The sequence below is a fragment of the Sus scrofa genome, chromosome X (assembly GCF_000003025.6).
Source record: "Sus scrofa isolate TJ Tabasco breed Duroc chromosome X, Sscrofa11.1, whole genome shotgun sequence".
Classification (NCBI taxonomy): domain Eukaryota; kingdom Metazoa; phylum Chordata; class Mammalia; order Artiodactyla; family Suidae; genus Sus; species Sus scrofa.
In genome coordinates, this window is record NC_010461.5 from 26,671,760 (window position 1) to 26,691,944 (window position 20,185).

A 20,185-nucleotide genomic window follows, 5' to 3' on the forward strand; every position below is an offset into this window, starting at 1 on the left:
AACTCCTTACCGCAGCCCTTCGCCACACACTGTGTTCTCTCCATGAATGTTACCATTGTTTACTCAGTTAACAAAACTAGAAGCCAGGGTATGCTCCTTAACTTCCCATTCTGGCCCAACCAACTAAACTAGAATATTAAATCAAGTGGGTTATGGCTTACACCCTGGTTCTGCCATTTAATAGTATCTAGGAAATACATTCAACCTTTACTCCTTTGAAGCTTCATGTTTAAAGTGGAAATAACTGTAGAGTTATAGTAAAATTTAAATGGCAAAGAGTATTAAGTCAGAAAGCATTACTATTTTCAGGGCATGTCTGAATACAATTCTTATCAACATTATACCAGCAACTTCCTGCTTTTCTTCATGCCTCAGGGCTTATCTTCCCCGACATCACAGCCAGAGTATTTGTTTTTCTGATCTCAACAAAGCCATGTGAGATCCTGTGCATTAATGCCCCATGCGGTCTCTTCTCAGGGCATTAGCCCATGATCATCCATCTACCTGAGCTACTTCTCTGTCTTCCTCCCTTCTGCTGCTTCCTCAAGCCATAATGATCCTGTATACGTCAATAATGGTGGTACCCCATCCTCTAAGGTTTCCACTGACAGCCATCCCCACCCCCACTCCTCTGTTTGGTCCTGCTACCATAATTCTTTTCCACCTATACTGGGCTCAAGGACCCTCCACTGCTTCCACAGTAGGCTGTGCTTATCCTCATATGAGCACCAAACGTACTATAATGAAGCCACCTGTGTGTCTGAAAGTATTTCATATGGAACTGTAGCTCCACCTAGAATGCGTTATGCCAGAGAGTGGGTAAGTACTCAAAAAATGATGGGAGCTTGTTATAAGGACCTGAGAGTCAGCTTCAGAGGCTCCCACTGGTCAAATGTGTGATAATTTGAGCATCAAAATAATTAAGGACAGTAATGAATTATAGGCCTGTAGAAGAGAGTAACCCATAAATTCTTACACATAATAAATGTCCAATGATATATAGTTAAATACACAAATATACATATAAAGGAGAAGGGAGGGCTTTTGCTTGCAATGGAATTGAATGGGAAAATGTGTGTAGGAAGTGCTGGAGCTGGAAAAATCATCATTTTGGAGCCAATGCAGTACAGACTGCTTCAAAAGAGAATCATCAATGGATGCTAAATCTAGGGGAAGGGAGTTTGCACGGTGGCTCAGCAGGTTAAGGACCTGATGTTGTCTCTGTGAGGACATGCATTCAATCCCTGGCCTCGTGCAGTGCATCAAGGATCCAATGTTGCCACAAGCTATAGCAGAGGTCACAGATGCAGCTTGGGCACTTCCATATGTCACAGGTGCCGCCATAAAAAAAAAAAAATCTAGGGGAAAATTTAAATGAAGAGTAGGCTATATGAATGGACTTAAAGTGTCTCCCCAAAGAACTGCTTATAATTTGCAAGGGGGAAAAATTTACCTACACAATGGATAAATCAAACAATATCTTGACTGACTAATCAAAATAAACATCACCAATGAGGAACAGATGGACAGTATATACCTCCAGATGTGATATCCTAAGAATAACATATCACTTTATATGTTCTTTATATTCCAGCCAGGAATACATAATTTGAAACTCTTCCTGAAAAAAGACAAACCCCTCAATGAGAAATGTTTTATTAAAAATAAAAAGCAGGAAGTGGGAAGGTGAGAATATTGTCTTAAAAATATTGTCTTAAAAATGCCAATGTCAGGAGTTCCTGTCGTGGCTCAGTGGTTAACGAATCGGACTAGGAACCATGAGGTTGCAGGATCCCTGACCTTGCTCAGTGGGTTAAGGATCCGGTGTTGCCGTGAGCTGTAGTGTAGGTCGCAGACGAAGCTTGGATCCCACGTTGCTACGGCTCTGGCGGAGGCCGGCAGCTACAGCTCCGATTCGAACCCAAGCCTGGGAACCTCCATATGCCGCGGGAGCAGCCCCAGAAAAGGCAGAAAGCCAAAAAGCCAAAAAGCCAAAAAAAAAAAAAAAGCCAATGTCATAACATAATACTGTAAATTAACTATACCTAATTTTAAAAAGAACATAGGAAAAGCGTTAATAATACATGAATCTGGTTAAAGGGTATACAGAATTCTTTGTACTATAGTTATTACTGCAAATTCTACAAGTCTGGAATTATTTTCCAAATAGAAGGCCAAAGCAAGACAAAAATCAAATAGAAAGCCTATAGTTCTACTCAGGGATTATCCTTTGTCCACCACTGCATTTCCAGAGCCTCACCTAGTACCTGTTCACATGTTTGTTAAATAATGAAGAATGAATTTCAGTATACTAAACCAATCTATCCAGTAAGATAGAAAATATATCGATGAACCTTTAGACAAGCCTTGCCCCATATATTCTGCACACCCCCGCCCCACAATAAAATGTTGGGGGATCAGAGATCACCTATGTAATGATTTGTAAGTGCTTAGGAAAAATGAAAAATAGGTTTAGGCTACCTAATAAGTGGGTATATTTTTCTAGTTTGCCCCTTTAAAAGCATCCCAATTCTGAAATGCTAAGATATTCTACCATATTAACAATCTAGGAGTTCCCACTGTGGCTCAGCAGTAATGAACCTGACTAGCATCCATGAGGAAGCAGGTTCGATCCCTGGTCTTGCTCAGTGGATTAGGGATCTGACCTTGCCGTGAGCTGTGGTGTAGGTTGCAGACATGGCTGGGACCCAGTGTTACTTTGACTGTGGTGTAGGTTAGCAGCTGCAGCGCCAATTCTACCCCTAACTTGGGAACTTCCATATGCAGTGGGTATAGCCCTAAAAAGCAAAATAAAATAAAATAAAATGTAAACTATTCAAAGTCCTTAGTGTTAATTAACTTTTTTCTCAAACAAGGTTTGAATTATCCACTTTTCCAATCAAAACAAACACTACCTACCTTTTTCACTGTAAGGTGATCTATAATTTGCACTAGACACAGAGGTCCTAACTGGATAAGTAACCTTGCCAAGTCACCAATAAAGCACTGAGGCAGTGCTGTCCAATAAAAAAATAGAAACAGCCTGATAGATCTCAAAATCAAACTTGTGGTTACCAAAGGGGAAATGTAGGGGGAAGAGATAAATTAGGAGTTTAGGATTAACATATACACATTACAAAGTATAAATCAGATAACTAGCAAAGACTTACTATACAGCACAGGGAACTCTATACAAGATTCTATAAAATGGAGTTCCTGCGGTGGTTCAGTGGTTAACGAATCCAACTAGGAACCGTGAGGATGCCGATTCGATCCCTGGCCTCGCTCAGTGGGTTAAGGATCTGGTGTTGCCGTAAGCTGTGGTGTAGGTTACAGATGCAGCTCAGATCCGGCATTGCTCTGCCTGTAGCTGTGGCCAGCAGCTGTAGCTTCAATTAGACCCCGAGCCTGTCCATATGCCACTAGTGTGGCCCTAAAAAGCAAAAAAAAAAAAAAAAAAAAAAAGGATTCTATAAAAACCTATATGGGAAAGGAATCTGAATAAAGTATGTGTATGTGTGGCGTTCCCGTCGTGGCGCAGTGGTTAACGAATCCAACTAGGAACCATGAGGTTGCGGGTTCGGTCCCTGCCCTTGCTCAGTGGGTTAACGATCCGGCATTGTCATGAGCTGTGGTGTAGGTCGCAGACACGGTTTGGATCCCACGTTGCTGTGGCTGCGGTGTAGGCCGGAGACTACAGCTCCGATTTGACCCCTAGCCTGGGAACCTCTATATGCCACGGGAGCGGCCCAAGAAATAGCAAAAAGACAAAAAAAAAAAAAAAAAAAAAGATATGTGTATGTGTACACACACACGGATAACTGATTCACTTTTTTGGTGTACATCTGTAACTGACACAAGACTGTAATTCAACTATACTCCAATAAAATTTTTTTTTAAAGAGAGCAGTTCCCTGGAGGTGCATCGGGTTAAGAATCTAGCACTGTCACTTGCAGTGGCTCAGGTCATGGTTGTGGTGCAGGTTCAATTCATGGCCAGGGGACTTCCACGTGCTGCAAGTGCAGACAAAAAACAAAACCAAACCAGATTTAAACTAACAGACATGAAATATTAAATAATTATCCTGAATATTTTAAAGTCTCCAGAACAGTAGTTCACACCTGCAGGACAATTTTGACCCAGGGAACATCTGACAATACCTGGAGACATTTTTGGTTTCACAGCTGGTAGGGTACCAAAATGTGATTTATAACATTTTAGTAGCTACAGTAAGTAAAAAGAAACAGGTGAAATTAATTCTAATATGTTTGATTTAACCCAAGATATCAAAAATACTATTGTTTTAACATGAATTCAATATAAAAGTCATTGATAAGATACTTTAAATATTTTTTCAAACTAAGTCCTTAAAGTCCAGGGTATTTCATATTTACAGCAAATCTCAATTCAGACTAGCCACATTTCAAGTGCTCAGCAGTCACTTGTAGTTAGTCGTGACTACCACACTGGGGCAACAAGAAAACTACTAGCACTTGTCAATGAATTCGGTAAAGTTACAGGATACAAAATATACAGAAATCTATTGTATTTACATATACTAACAATAAAAGGTCAGAAAGAGAAATCAGGGAAACAATCCCATTTACCATCACATCAAAAAGGATAAAATACTTAGGAATAAACCTACCAAAGGAGGTAAAAGACCTGTACTCTGAAAACTATAAGACGCTCTTGAAAAAAATCAAAGATGACACAAACAGATGGAAAGATGTACCATGTTCTTGGATTGGAAGCATCGGTATTGTCAAAATGACCATACAACCCAAGGCGATCTACAGATTCAATGCAATGTTACCAATGGTATTTTTCACATAATTAGAACAAAAAATTTTTAAATTAGTGTGGAAACACAAAAGACCCTGAATAGCCAAACCAATCCTGAGAAAGTTAAACAGAACTGGAGGAATCAGGCTCCCTGACTTCAGACTATGACAAGCTACAGTATGGTCCTGGCACAAACACAGAAATATAGATCAGTGGAACAGGATAGAAAGCCTAGAAATAAACTGACCCAAGTATGGTCAACTAATCTATGGCAAAGGAGGCAGGAATATAGAGTGGAGAAAAGACAGTTTCTTTAGTAAGTGGTGCTGGCAGGGGGAAAGGGAGTTCCCGTTGTAGCTCAGTGGGTTAAGAACCCAACCTAGTGTCCATGAAGATACAGGTTTCATCCCTGGCCTTTCTCACTGGATTAAGAATCCGGTGTTGCTGCAAGCTGCAGCCTAGGTTGCAGATGTGGCTTGGATCCAGTGGTGCCATGGTGTAGGCCTGCAGCTACAGCTCTGATTCAACACCTAGCCCAGGAACTTCCATGTGCTGCAGGTGTAGTCCTAAAAAGAAAAAAAAAGGAGTTCCTGTCGTGGCGCAGTGGTTAACGAATCCGACTAGGAACCATGAGGTTTCGGGTTTGGTCCCTGCCCTTGCTCAGTGGGTTAATGATCCGGCGTTGCCGTGAGCTGTGGTGTAGGCTGCAGACGCGGCTCGGATCCCACGTTGCTGTGGCTCTGGCGTAGGCCAGTAGCTACAGCTCCAATTAGACCCCTAGCCTGGGAACCTCCATATGCCGCGGGAGCGGCCCAAGAAATAGCTAAAAGACAAAAAAAAAAAAAAAAAAGAAAGAAAAAAAAAGGTGCTGGGAAAACTAGACAGCTACAAATAAAAGAATGAAAGTAGAACACTCTCTAACATCATACACAAAAATAAACTAAAAATGGATTAAAGACCTAAATACAAGACCAAAAACTATAAATCTCTTAGAAGAAAACATAGGCACAATATTTTTTGACATAAACCACAGCAATATCTTTTCAGATCCACTTCCTAGAGTAAGGAAAATAAAAACAAAGGGGACCTAATTAAGCTTAAAAGCTTCTGCACAGCAAAGGAACCCGTAAACAAAAACAAAAAACCCACATAATGGGAGAAAATATCTGCATATGAAGCAACTGACAATGGATTAATCTCCAAAATGCACAAAGAACTCATGCAGCTCAATATTAAAAAAAAAAAAAAGAAAAATGGGCAGAAGATCTAAATAGACATTTCTCCAAAGAAGACATATAGATGGTCCAAAAAACACATGAAAAGATGCTCAGCACTGCTAATTATTAGAGAAATGCAAATTGAAATCCCAAGGTACCACCTCACATGTGTCAGAAAGGCCATCATCAAAAAGTCTACAAACAATAAATGCAAGAAGGAGTTCCCACTGTGGTGTAGCAGGTTAAGGATCCAATGTTGTCTCTGTGGAAGTGAGGGTTTGAACGCCGGTGCAGTGGGTTAAGGATCCAGCATTACCCCAGCTGTAACACAGATCACAGCTGTGGCTCAGATTCGATCCCTGGCCCAGGAACCTCCATATGCTGCAGGTATGGCCAAAAAAAGGAAAAAAAAAAAAAAACAGTAAATGCTGGAGAGGGTGTGGAGTAAAGGGAACCCTCCTACACTGTTGGTGGTAACATAAGCTGATATAACAACTATGGAAAACAGTATGAAGTTTCTCAAAAAACTAATAGAACTACCATATGATCCAGCAATCCCACTCCTGGACATGTATCTGGAGAAAACCATAATTCAAAAAGAAACATGCACCCCAATGTTCACTGCAGCACTACTTATAACATCCGAGACACGGAAGCAACCTAAATGTCTATCAAAAGATGAATAAAGATGTGGTACATACATAAAATGAAATATTAATAAGCCATAAAAAAGAACAAAATAATTCCATTTGCAGCAACATGGATGGACCTAGAGATTATCACACTAAGTGAAGACAAACATCATATGATACCACTTATATGTAAAATCCAGAAAAAGAGAAAAAAGGATACAAATGAACTTCTACACAAAGCAGAAACAGACTCACAGACTTGAAAAACAAAGTTATGGTACTACAGTGGACAAGAGGTACAGAGGGATGGATTGGGGTTTGGGGATTGGCATATGCACACTATTGTATACGGAATGGATGGTCAATGGAAACCTGCTATAGAGCACAGGAAACTCTACCCAATATTCTGCAGTAACCTATATGGGAAAATAATCTGAAAAAAAATGGATATGTGTATATATACAACCGAATCACTCTGCTGTACAGCAAAAATTATCTCACTTGTAATACGATACAAATGTGATATATAATCAATAAATATGTTAAATCAATAAAACTTTTAAAAAATGCAATTCAGGGAGTTTCCATTGTGGCACAATGGAAATGAATCCAACTAGGAACCATGAGGTTACGAGTTTGATCCCTGGCCTCACTCAGTGGGTTAAGGATCTGGCATTGCCGTGAGCTGTGGTGTAGGTCACAGATGCGGCTTGGATCTGGCATTGCTGTGACTCTGGCGTAGGCCAGGAGCAACAGCTCCGATTAGACCCCTAGCCTGGGAACCTCCATATGCCGCGGGTATGGCCCTATAAAGACAAAAAGACAAAAAAAAAAAAAGGCAATTCATTGAATCTAAAGATTAGAATGAACTTAGGTAATCAAATCTGCCTGTATTTATAGAAATAATAACATCTTTGCTACCAGGAAATGATTCCTCAGTATTTGAGGGGCTAACCATAAATACCTGACGGCTATTTATCATTGTCAATAAAGAGCTTCTGAAGCACCCAAAGGCTTAACTCAAGCTTTCCTAGTGGCTTCAAAGAGTGGTTTTTATTCATTTCTCCACCTTAATTTCAAGTCTTTAAAATATAAAGGCAATTCAGTTGTCTTTTTATGAGAAAGAAGAAAAGGTCACAAAGGTCAACAAGAAGAAAGATGTTTCAGGTATCAAGATCCTAGGCTCCACAGGTTACTTCAGAGCTTCTGACAACTGCTAGCTCTCTGCTAGCTTAATCAGCTTTTAGAACCTCCTGCTACTGAGAGAAAAATTACTATTAACTTTATCACTATTATTATTATTATCAGCTACCATTACTGAACAACTATGCCCTGAAAAGTAGCTGTAATCATCTCCATCTTACAAATAAGAAAATAAACTCATAGGATGTGCATATGGCAGAATCCTGACTCAAATCCAAGCCTGCAAAGCCTTTCCTTTCCACTCTGCCATTGGTAGGTATCCAGGACATTCCCAGCAGAGTGATGATGAGCACCCTTCTTTCACTTCTTTCCACCCCTCATCAGTTTATCATCCAAACAGGTGGTTACAGGTGTGTGGGAGTTGAAGGGCTGAGAGGGGAGGAAAGAATCCTTGTACAAATAAGCTTTTTTAGGACATACAAGAAATAGAGCTCAAAGAAAAAAGCTGGCTTTTTTTTTTTTCAATGGTTACAAATACTTGCCTTCGGAAAAACACTAAAAAGCAGCTTTATATACCACATTTCCTGATCCAGTCATCTATCAGTGGACATTTGGGTTGATTCCACATCTTGGCTACTGTGAATAGTGCTGTAATGAACATGCAGGTACACAATGGAATACTACTCAGCCATCAAAAAGAACAAAATCATGCCATTTGTAGCAACATGGATGGAACTAGAGACTCTCATTCTGAGTGAAGTAAGTTCAGAAAGAGAAAGACAAATGCCATACACTATCACTTATATCTGGAATCTAATATATGGCACAAAGGAACCTTTCCACAGAAAAGAAAATCATGGACATGGAGAATAGACTTGTGGTTGCCAAGGGGGAGCGGGAGGGAGTGGGAGGGACTGGGAGCTTGGGGTAAAGAGATGCAGAATGTTGCCTTCGGGATGGATTAGCAATGGGATCCTGCTATGTAGCATTGGGAATTCTCTCTAGTCACTTATGATGGAACACGTAATGTGAGAAAAAAGAATGTATACATGTATGTGTAACTGGGTCACCATGCTGTGCAGTAGAAAAAATATATATATAAAGAAATAAAAATAAAAAAAGAAAGAAAAAAAAACAGCTTTAAAATGAAAGCCAAACACTTACACACACACAAATATGGCTACCACCTGAAAAGATTAATAGTAGACCTACTCTTCACAGCAAGTAGGAATCTAAACTGATAAAAACATATTCTTCTCAAGGGATTATGTCAGCAGTCTTAAAAGTGATGAGCACTCTGCCCCATATAAACATTCAGTCACATAAGCACCAACTGACATGAATAATCATTAAGTACTTCATGATATAAAACACTCTTAAACTTAATCTTCTGATGAGTATAAAATTTTTAAATATCTATTCACAGCAACATAGATGCAACTAGAGCTTATCATACTAAGTGAAATAAGTCAGAAAGAGAAGGACAAATACTATATGGTATCACTTACATGTAGAATCTAAAATATGGCACAAATGAACCTATCTAGAAAACAGGCTCATCCAGACATGGAGAATGAATTCGTGGTTGCCAAGGGGGAAGAGAATGGGGAGGGAACGGGATGGACTGGGAGTTTAGGGTTAGTGGATGCAAACTCTTACATTTAGAATGGATAAGCAATGCAGTCCTACTGTATAGCATGGGGAACTATATCCAATCTTTTGGGACAGACCATAATGGAAGACAACATGAGAAAAAGAATCTATGTGTATATATGACTGGGTCACTATGCTGTACAGCAGAAATTAAAGGAACATTGTAAATCAACTATACTTTAGCAAACTTATGGTTACCAAAAGTGGACAGATGGTGGGGAGGGATGGATTGGGGGGTTGGGATTGGCATATGCACACTACTGTATATAGAATGGATGGTCAATGGGGACCTGCTGTATAGTATAGGAAACTCTACCCAATATTTTATCATAACCTATATGGGAAAAGAATATGAAAAAAATGGATAGTAGATGCAAAGTATTATATTTAGAACGGATAGACAATAAGGTCCTAATGTATTACAGCACAGGAAACTATGTCCAATCCCCTGGGATAGACCATGATGGAAAATAATATAAAAATAAAAGAATGTATATATATGTATAACTGAGTCACTTTGCTATACAGCAGAAGGTGGCACATTGTACACCAACTATAAATAGAAAAAATTAAAATTAAAAAATAAAATACTAAAATACTTTTTAAAAAGCAATTTCTGGCGTTCTCTTGTGGCTCAGTGGGTTAAGGATCTAGCATTGCCACTGCTGTGGTACAGGTTCTATCCTTGGCCCAGGAAATTCCATGTGCTGTGGATGCAGCCAAGAAAAAAAAAAATTCCTTTTTCTGCTTACTGGGAGGCTAAGAAAGACTGTTTATAAACAGAAAATACTCCAGTCAATAAGATGAATCTGCTTCTTCAAAAAAAAAGTTTTACAGTAAAGTAGTACACTGTATTTTTGTATTTAATCCCATAGAATACAAATAAAATGAAACACTGTCATATAGGATCGCACAGATTTGAACGGGAATGTTTGAATAAATCAAAACAATCTATTTTGTCCATATATATTAATGCATTCAACGATTATGCAAAATACATACAGACTTTGTTTCTGAACAATATTATAACTGGCTGCCACTTTTTATATAATATTTAAGTGATGAGTTATGATTTGACACCTTAAAACAGGCAAAGGACTCAAGTAATATCTGAACTGCACTGGCTAAGCTAGGAAGTGACCAAACTCCTGGAACCCCCATGAAACACTACTAAAGCACAAATGGCCACAGCTGTAGATTGTGGACTGTGTGGGCAGTAACCCTAGATCAAGAAGGAAGAAATACTGAAGGCATATACCCTACAATTGCCACACATTTCTGAAGCCACATAAACCAGGAGAATTTGTAAGGCTGAGCCTTTTGTTGCCTGTTAGCTTTGTGGGACTCCTAATTTCTGAAGGCAGTATGGAAACTGGGGGCTGGGACGGTATGCTTAGCAGTGGAGTCACTCTGAGGCTATCTCTAGTGGTGCAGCTACCCTCCTAATTCAGGAGTGTCGGCACCACAAGGCACAGTGAGATCTGTTCCTCAAAATACCAGCACTGGGATTCTTCTCAAAATAATTCCTCTTCCCAACCAGAAAGGAAGCTTACCTAGAGCTCTGCTCTGATGCAACAATGACCTCAACACCTAGTGCTTTGTTTCTAGAGTCTTTCCTGAGCTCAGCAAATACACAGGGCTCTTATGGCCCTGACTGTTAACCTCTGCCAAAATTTTAGCTCACCTCCTAAAATAATTACATCACAGGTTATAAATCAATGGTCTATGGGCCAAAACCAGCCCACCAATCCACTCAGTTTGGCTTTGGCATATTAAAAAAAAGTTGATAAGCAATGAGATCCTGCTGCATAACAAAGGGAACTATATCTAATCACTTGTGATGGAACATGATGAAGGATAATGTGAGAAAAAGAATGTATGTGTGTGTGTATATATATATATATATATATGTATAACTGGGTCACTTTGCTGTGCAGCAGAAATTGACAGGAGTTCCTGTTGTGGCACAGTGGAAACAAATCCAACAAGTATCCATGAGCATATGGGTTCGATCCCTGTGGGTCGGGTATCCAGCACTGCCTTGGACTATGGTGTAGGTGGCAGACGCAGCTCAGACCCCGCACTGCTGTGGCTGTGGCGTAGGCTGGCAGCTGCAGCTCCAATTCGTCCCCCAGGCCGAGAACCTCCATATACCATGGGTGTGGCCCTAAAGTGCAAAAAAAAAAAAAATTGACACAACAGTGTAAATCAACTATAATAAAAATTTTTGTAAGTTGAGCCAAAAAGATTTTAAAAAAGCAAAAAAAAAAAAAAAAAAAAAGCTGAGCCACACTTTAAAATAGGAGAATTTTACATAAAAATCTGAGTATCCAGCTTTTCTCTGACAAATTAGAAGATCTAGCAACAGTAGTCAACAACCAGCTGAAGCTGAAGCATCACTCACCCGTTTAGAAAGGACACATGCCTTCCAGATTGCCTAGTCCTCACACTCCCTCTGGTGTTCCAAATAGTGACACCTGGCCTTGCTTCATTCACTGGTATACTTGCTGGGCCTGTGATACCTGAACTGCGTTCAACAGAGAGGTTTGAAGATAGTACAGTTTGGGGGGTGGGGGGATGTGCTTGGACTGTGGGATGGAAATCCTGTGAAATCAGATTGTTATGATCATTATACAACTACAGATGTGATAAATTCATTTGAGTAATAAAAAAAATTAAAAAAAGATAGTACTGTACGTAATAGTCTAGTCTAGTATGTCTCAACTGTATGCTACTGATGTGGTAATTTGGGGTACAATAATTCATCACACAAGCCTGTTCCCATGTGTGAAAAAGTGTTTAGCATGCTGGTTCCTCCTGTAAAATCTCAGCAGCACCCCCAAGTGGCCCCAGGAGAAGCAACAGTATCTCAGGCTGACAAGCACAGCTAGCATATTAAGTTTGATGAAGTAAGTATTTCCCAGTTTGAAGAAAAGCTAGCCTTGTCTTGAGACAACTTAAAAAATAAAAGAACCATTCATTTTTTCTGATTAGTCTTGTCCAAGTAATAACTATTTAACAGAAACATGTATAATAGCATAAACCTTTGAACTTTCATCCATTTTCTTGTTGCTTTGGAGGTTCTCAGTCAAGGTTTTGATTTTTGATCATATTTATTGAGCCAAATCTGTGTACCAGGCTCTGTGCTAATGGGGATTATCTCATTTACCCCATTATCATCCCATGGGAGAGGTAATACTATCATCCACATTTTACAAGTGGAGGAAATGTAAGGCTCCGAGAGGGTAAATAATTTGCCTGTGGTCACAAAGTTAACAAGCAGCAACACCAGGATACAAACTTGAAGTGTATGCTTTAAACCATTACTCTCCTGTACTGTAAGCTACATGGTAAGATTTTGATATCATAACTCTTAAAGACATTATAAAACAAAATATGCCTTTAAAACAGAAGAGTTTCTGTATCAGACTGTGAATTCTTCAAGGTAAGCAGCAACAAGAAGTGACTGATACTGAAGCATAACAAGTGATATTTTACTGTAGGAGTAAGAATTCTAACTTCAGAATTTTTTGTGCATATGTGTAGGGATGCTACCGAATAAAAATAAGTGAGATATAGGAGTATGATAATTATTATTTCCCCAAATGAGCATTCAAAATAATTTCTAAAACTATTGTTCTACAGGATTTTCCTTACAGTGGAAACCATTTTGAAATAGTCACATAGTCACTGTAGCCATCTCATATTCTATTACCAAAGAGATAGGCTACACACCAAAATACTCATATTAAGTCACCAAAGGCATTTTAACGTTAACTATAATCCCCCAGAAACAAATAAAAGCAAGTTCAGATTAAATTTAAGTTTAATACACTCTCCCCATAAGGGAGTATCCATTTACCAGCTGTCCCCTATACAGGACATAACATTTGTCACTTTCTGCCTTCCCCTACTGACCTCCCGACAAAAATAAAAATAAAGGTACTTGGGATCTCCTCCCAATTCTGAGGTTGGTAACACAGAGGTAGGATATTAAAATATAAACAAAGCTTAGTGACCTTATTAAGTGGTACCTGAAAAAAGAAATGGGGAAGCTTTGATTCTTATTAGAAATATTTTGTTCAATTAAGAATGAGCTGACAGTTGGGAAAAAAATGTTATCTAGGTTAGAGAATTCAAAGGTTTCCTTTAAAAAGTCCCGTCATGGAGTTCCCGTCGTGGCTCAGTGGTTAATGAATCCGACGAGGAACCATGAGGTTGTGGGTTCGACCCCTGGCCTTGCTCAGTGGATTAAGGATCCAATATTGCTATGAGCTGTAGGTCGCAGACATGGCTCAGATCTGGTGTTGCTGTGTGTGTGGTGTAGGCCAGCAGCTGCAGCTCTGATTCAACCCCTAGCCTGGGAACCTCCATATGCCACAGGTGCAGCCCTTTAAAAAAAAAAAAAAGTGACTTTAAAAATGTTCAACATCACTAATTATTAGGGAAATTCAAATAAAAACTATAGTGAGGTATCACCTCAGATGGGTCAGAATGACCATCATTAAAAAGTCTACAAATAATAAATGCTGGAGAGGGTGTAGAGAAAAGGGAACCTCCTACACTGTTGGGAATTTAAGTTAGCACAACGACTATGGAAAACAGTATGGAAGTTCCTCAGAAACCTAAAAATAGAACTACTGTATGATCCAGCAATCCCATTCATGGGCATATATCTAGACAAAACTATAATTCATAAAGATACATATATCCCTATGGTCACAGCAGCACTATTCACAATAGCCAAGACATGGAAACAACCTAAAAGTCCATGGACAGATGAATGGATTTGGAAGATGTGGTGTATATACACAATGGAGTATTACCCAGCCGCAAAAGAGAACAAAAAATGCCATTCACAGCAACATGCATGCAACTAGAGATTATCATACTAAGTGAAGTAGTAAGTCAGAAAGAGAAGGATAAATACCATATGATGTCACTTATACGTGGAATCTAAAATATGGCACAGGAGTTCCCGTCGTGGCTCAGTGGAAACGAATCTGACTAGCATCCATGAGGGTGCAGGTTCGATCCCTGGCCTTGCTCAGTGGGTTAAGGATCCAGTGTTGCCATGAGCTATTGTGTAGGTCACAGACACGACTCAAATCCCATGTTGCCAAGGTTGTGGTGTAGGCTGGCAGCTACAGCTCCAATTCAACCCCTAGCCTGGGAACCTCCATATGCCGTGGGTGTGGCCCTAAAAAGACAAAAAAAATGGCACAAAGGAACCTATGTAAAAAACAGAAACAGACTCAATCACAGAGAACAGACTTGTGGTTGCCAAGGGGGAGGGAGAGGGAATGGGATGGACTGGAAGTTTGGGGTTAGTAGATGCAAACTATCGCATTTAGAATGGATAAACTATACATGTATGTATGTATTACTGAGTCACTTTGCTGTGTAGCAGAAATTGACACAACATTGTAAATCAACTACATTTCAATAACAAAATTTTTAATGTCTCAAGAACATCCTGTCACAGGAAAAACTATAGAGACAGTTAAAAGATCAGTGGTTGCTAGAGGTTTGTGTGGAGGAAGGCGGGGTTCAGTGGTAAAGTAAAGGAGATTTTTAGGGCAGTGAAATTATGCTGTGTAATACTATAATGGTAGATTCATGACATTATACATTTGTCAAAACCCATAGAACTTTATAACACAAAGAGCAAACCTTAAAGTATACAAATTTTAAAAAATCTTTTAGAAGGTCAGGGGATCCCAGGAAGGAATGAGAACAATATGAGAGAATCTAACTGTATTACAAATGTAGGGAACAGTATCACTGAATGAGATAAGGGGGAAAGCTGCTTATCTAAATAACTTTGGAAATGAGTGGAGTCTGTAAGAGTACAGGCAAAAAGAACTGTACATAAGCATTGTACTCTAGTTGATAAACCTGCTTCCCATGGGGTACAGGTTAACAATTCTGATATTACTGGGCATTCCCATGATGGCTCAGTGGAAACGAATCTGCCTAGTATCCATGAGGTTCAATCCCTGGACTTGCTCAGTGGGTTAAGGATCCTGAGTTGCTGTGGCTGTGGTGCAGGCCAGCTGCTGCAGCTCTGATTCAACCCCTAGCCTGGGAACCTCCATATGCTGTAGGTGCCACCCTAAAGAGACAAAGGACAAAAAAAAAAAATTCTGATATTATTACTCATGGGAGATTCAGGTTAATGAAACTCATACAACTATGCATGTACACTGGGACTGAACAATTAAGTAAATGGATGGTGAATGGTGGGAACCAGGTTTCTCACTGTTGAAGTGGGAGGTCACAGACTATCCAGGGGAGAAGGCTAGAATGACCTATGTGGTGACAGATTAGAGTTAGAGACATCAATATGAACTCATGTTTACCCTAATATTGATAGACAGATATACAGAAATGGATGCATAGGAATACTTACAGATATGCATAAATATACAAGATATGCATATATACACAGAATTTCAGCTAAGAGGACTAGAAAAGCTGAAACTCTAGCAGCAACATTCATGCCTAGCACCCAGATCTTGATTTCCAATACCATTCTCTAATAAAAGAAATCTGGGAGTTCCCTGGTAGCCTAGAGGTTAGGGATTCAGCACTGTCATTTCTGTGGCTCGGGTTCAATCCCTGGCCCTTGAACTTCTGAATGCCACAGGTACACTCAAACAAAAAAAATAAGAAAAAAGAAATCTGACCTTTGGGCAGAAATTGCTGATTCTAGAACTGGAACAGGGGATATATAGAATGAGCCTGGAGTATGTTGTACCTTGTATACCACAAAGTAAGAAAATGCTAAAAAATAAAAATAAAAAAAAGATGAGAGTATATCAAAATGACATAGGAGCCAACCAAAAGAGCTCCCAATGGCCAAAACAAAAAATCTGAGCAGGAGTTCCCGTCGTGGCTCAGTAGTAAACGAATCCGACTAGGAACCATGAGGTTGCGGGTTTGATCCCTGGCCTTGCTCAGTGGGTTAAGGACCCAGCATTGCCATGAGCTGTGATGTAGGTTGCAGATGTGGCTTGGATCTCGCCTTGCTGTGGCTCTGGCATAGGCCGGTGGCTACAGCTCCGATTAGACCACTAGCCTGGGAACCTCCATATGCCACAGGAGCGGCCCTAGAGAAGGCAAAAAGGAAAAAAAAAAAATTGAGCAACAAAATAAATAAGGTAGTACTGGATTATGACCCAAAATATAAAACAAATATAAAAAACAATATAAAATAAATATCGATAAGCCCACAAAGAAATGATGAAATAATTAAATAAATGGGGGAGAAGAGACAATCTCCCATGTAGAATTTCCAATAATTTATGTAGAACACCCTCAAAGAGATGAAGCACAACTTCCCACTCCTTAAGTGTGGACTATACTTAGTGACTTATTTTCAAACAACACAGCACAGAATGGAGTTTTTACAAAAAAAGAATGACTTTACAGGGGAGAAACTTGACAAACATGTTCTTAGCCAGGTGACCAGAGTCATCATTAACAGTGATAAATCACAGAGTTCCTATTGTGGCTCAGTGGGTTAAGGACCTGACATTTCTGTGAGGATGCAGGTTTGATCCATGGCCTCACTCAGTGGATTAAGGATCCAGCACTGCCACAAGCTTCAGTGAAGGTTTGGCTCGGATCTGGTGTTGCTGTTGTAGCTGTGACATAGGCCCACAGCTGCAGCTCCAATTTGATCCCTAGCCCAGGAACTTCCAATGCCGCAGGTATGGCCGTAAAAAGAAAAAAAAAATCATGATGATAGTATGTACCCTTGATATAATGTAATGAGAATGGCACTCTATGGTCCTCCTCCCAAAACCCCATAAAACTAGTCTAACCATGAGAAAAACATCAGATAAATTCCAAGTGAGGGACATTCTACAAAATACCTGATCAGTTCTCCTCGAAACTGACAAGGTCATCAAAACAAGGCAAGCCAATCAAAGCCAAGAGGAGCTAAGGAGACATGACGGTAAGTATAATATGGTATCCTGGTGAGATCCTATAAGAGAAAAAATACATTAGGTAAAAACTAAGGAAATCTGAATAAAGTATACATTTTAGTTAATAACAATGTTTTAATATTGGCTCATTAATTGCAGCAAATGTACCATGCTAATGTAAGCTGTTAATAATAAAGGAAACTGGGTGCAAGGTAGAAGGGAACTATCTGTATTATCATCTCAATTTTTTAAAAAAAATTAAAACCATTAAAAAATTACATCTCTTTTCTTAAAATGTTTTAAATTACCTCAAAACTGGCACTGGACTCTTTATTCACATCTCCAGCTCTGAAAGTACATTCTTTTCAGTAGACTGGAAATCTGACAAAATGAAGAGATTAAGTTATCCCTTAATAAACTTCCAAACTCAACATGGAAAAATGACAAAAACTCATAGACTTCTGATGTCTCAAAGTAACAGCAGACAGGATGCTAGACCACACTTTTAGGACAACTGGTTCTTTCCCAAGTATCATCACATTTTTCTTTTCCTTTAGGTCACAAATATCTTCTACAGTAATTAAATTATCCCACAGAAAAGAGTAGCAGTTCAGAAAGACAAACAGTCCACTGCCTGTTTTCTTAAGGCTTCTAAAGCACATCTGGTTGTGACTTATCATCCTGAGTCCCCCTTCTATCTAGAGAAGAAAGGATTAAGCCCAGGCCTACCAAGCATATATAAAATTTTCAACTGCATAGCCAAAATAGTACATAGCTTTAAAAAAAATGTACTGTATAAGTTCCCATCATGGCACATCGGAAAAGAATCCAACTAGGAATCATGAGGCTGCAGGTTTGATCTCTGGCCTCGGTCAGTGGGTTAAGGATCTGGCATTGCCGTGAGCTGTGGTGTAGGTCGCAATGCATCTGACATTGCTGTGGCTGTGGTGTAGGCCAGCAGCTCCAATTCAACCCCTCGGCTGGGAACCTTCATGTGCTGTGGGTGCAGCCCTTAAAAAAACTTAAAAAGACAAAAAAAAAAATACTACTGTATAACCCATTTCTATTCCATGAAGAGCAATCTATATATAGAATTGTGGCCTTACTGGCTTATTTTGACAGATGAGCATTCTATCTCTCCATCATTTAGAAACTATCCTCATTCTTGGTAAACCTAGTACTTCAATGTTAACCTTATCATTTTAGGGCAAAAACTGGCTTCTGTCAGAGCCTTCAGACATACAAGTTACTAATTAATCTACAGACTCAATCTCTTTTTAAAACCACAGTAGAGCTAAAATAATATATCCTATTTAAAATATTTTTAGTTCTTAACCATAATTTTTATTTTTTAATTTCCCACTTAAACAGTACCCTTAAAATGAACTTCAAGTATGAACACCTACATTAATGCTATTTTGAACCATGTGATATAGCTTTTAACAATCTCTGATATGACAATACAAAATCCATCCCACATTAATCTTTTCCCCATCAACTTGAATCAGAACATTTTTCTCCCCTTCCTAAATGCCTATAAAAGTCATTGGTGTGTTTGTTACCACTTTTAGCACCTCAACTAATGTTTATCAACTTTTTGTTTTCCTCTAGGCTTTATAAAATTTACACTTTGGGAAAGAACACCAAACCTGTTCTATGAGCTACAGTGTCTTTGCACACTAAATACTTAGTATAAATGACAAAATATAGGACTTTCAAATAACTGGGCATCTAATTTGCTCTGGCTGAAGTGTTCCAGGGTCTTTACTGGGTCAATTCTTCTTTTTTTTTTTTTTTTTTTTTGCCATTTCTTGGGCCACTCCTGCGGCATATGGAGGTTCCCAGGCTAGGGGTCCAATCGGAGCTGTAGCCGCCAGCCTACGCCAGAGCCACAGCAACACGGGATCCGAGCCACGTCTGCAACCTACACCACAGCTCACAGCAACGCTGGATCCTTAACCCACTGAGCAAGGGCAGGGACTGAACCCGCAACCTCATGGTTCCTAGTTGGATTCGTTAACCACTGAGCCACGACGGGAACTCCTGGGTCAATTCTTAAACGTCATTATCTAAAAAGACAGATAGGCAATCTATTGGTAACATACATGCCAGAGGCAGATCATCTTGACATTTTATTACTTAGAGATTACTTGGAAGAGTGTTTTACAAATGGTGAGGTGTGACCTATTAGTAAACCGTTTAATAAATTTACTGGGTGATGACAAGCATTTAAAAAAAAAGAAACATAAGAGAAAATATCAGGAGTTCCTGTTGTGGCCCAGTGGTTAACGAATCCTACTAGGAACCATGAGGTTGTGGGTTCGATCCCTGGCCTTTCTCAGTGGGTTAAGGATACAGTGTTGCCATGAGCTATGGTGTAGGTCACAGATGCAGCTCGGATCTGGCGTTGCTGTGGCTGTGGTGTAGGCCGGCAGCTACAGCTCTGATTAGATCCCTAGCCTGGGAACCTCCAAATGCCGTGGGTGAGGCCCTAGAGAAAGAACAAAAAAGAAAAAAAAAAGAGAGAAAATATCAGAGTGCCTCACACATAGTATGTTAAATATTGATTCAAAAAACTGAACTGAGGAGTTCCCATTTGCAGTTCAGCAGGTTAAGAACCCAATGTTGTCTCTGTGAGGATGCGGGTTCTATCCCGGGGCTCTCTCAGTGGGTTAAGGATCTAGTGTGGCCCTAAGCTGTGGGCCAGCCAAAAAAAAAAAAAAAGTTTGCAAAAGCTATGACTTATTTAGGAACTAATTTGGAGTTCTCCTATGGCAGGTTAAGGATCCAGTATTGTCATGGCAGTGGTGACTTGGGTCGC

General features: G+C 39.5%; 1 protein-coding gene across 3 annotated transcripts in view; it reads right to left on the reverse strand.

Annotated features, from left to right (window-relative positions):
* Nucleotides 1–20,185, reverse strand: part of TAB3 (TGF-beta activated kinase 1 and MAP3K7 binding protein 3) — a 96,493-nt gene that overhangs the window by 39,213 nt on the left and 37,095 nt on the right. The window contains exons 2-4 of one of the 3 annotated variants that reach the window (XM_021080830.1): nt 17,673–17,745; nt 17,311–17,423; nt 16,120–16,216 (exon numbers count right to left, since the gene is read on the reverse strand). The exons of 1 other annotated variant lie outside the window; for it this stretch is intronic. The gene's annotated coding sequence lies outside the window, so the exon portion shown is untranslated. The remainder of the gene's footprint in view (nt 1–16,119; nt 16,217–17,310; nt 17,424–17,672; nt 17,746–20,185) is intronic. One more of the 3 variants, XM_021080829.1, reaches the window with a different exon arrangement.